The sequence below is a fragment of the Dipodomys merriami genome, unplaced genomic scaffold, assembly GCF_024711535.1.
Source record: "Dipodomys merriami isolate MVZ:Mamm:240054 unplaced genomic scaffold, mDipMer1.0.p SCAF_312, whole genome shotgun sequence".
NCBI classification, from domain to species: Eukaryota; Metazoa; Chordata; class Mammalia; order Rodentia; family Heteromyidae; genus Dipodomys; species Dipodomys merriami.
Genome location: NW_027204627.1, coordinates 481,312 through 482,296, shown reverse-complemented (window position 1 = coordinate 482,296; position 985 = coordinate 481,312).

The window sequence follows — 985 nt, the reverse complement described above, 5'->3', positions numbered from 1 at the left end:
CAACCACCACTGTATAATCCAAGTACCACTTCAGGACCAAGAAGCTGTGAAGACTACTGATCCACTGGACAGGTGGACCTAACCACAGCCAGAAAAGGCAAAAAATGCAATGCCCAGGGCAGCACTGGAAATCTACAACAGGGAAAGATTTTTTTATATTTTTTATTGTAAAAATGCTATACAGAGGGTTTACAGTTACATGAGTAAGGTAATGATTACATTTCCTATTGAGCATTGTTACCTCCTTCTGTGTTTTTCCCCTACTACTTCCCTCCCCACCTCTCCAACTCCTTCTTCCTTGACTCCTGCCCGACATTATAAATTCATTTTCGACACAGTGTCCTGTATAACTCATTGTCACAATGCATCCACATTTTAGCATTCTGCTATAAACTTTCCACTCCCCAAATTACAAAAATGTATATAAAAGATGCAGTACACTAGAATCAAATACAGTGAAAACAGGAATTATACCATGGGGGTATGAACCTACAAAAGAATCACATAGTGCATTATAAGTATATTAAAAACAAAAGGCAAGAAAGATAAAACCAATTGTGTCTCTGACTTGGGGTATATTTCGCTTAACATCATCTTATATGGTCATATGTACATAGTCTTTGATCTTTTGTGCTTGTACTAGACGTGTACTAGTCCTTGCAAACAAGGGAAAACATGGGACCTATGTTTCTTTGGGCCTAGCCTTACTTCACCTAATATAATACTTACCAAGTCTTTCTATTTCCTAAAAAATGGGGCAATTTCATTCTTTCTAATGGAGGCATAGAATTCAATTGTGTGTGTGTGTGTGTGTGTGTGTGTGTGTGTGTGTGTGTGTGTGTTTGTGTGTGTATCACTTTATTTGATCAACTCATGTACTGAGGAGCATCAAGGTTGGGTCCATATCATAGTTTTGGTGAATAATGCTGCAATAAACATCGTGGTGCTTGCAACTTTGGTATGATCTTGTTTGTGATCATTTGGG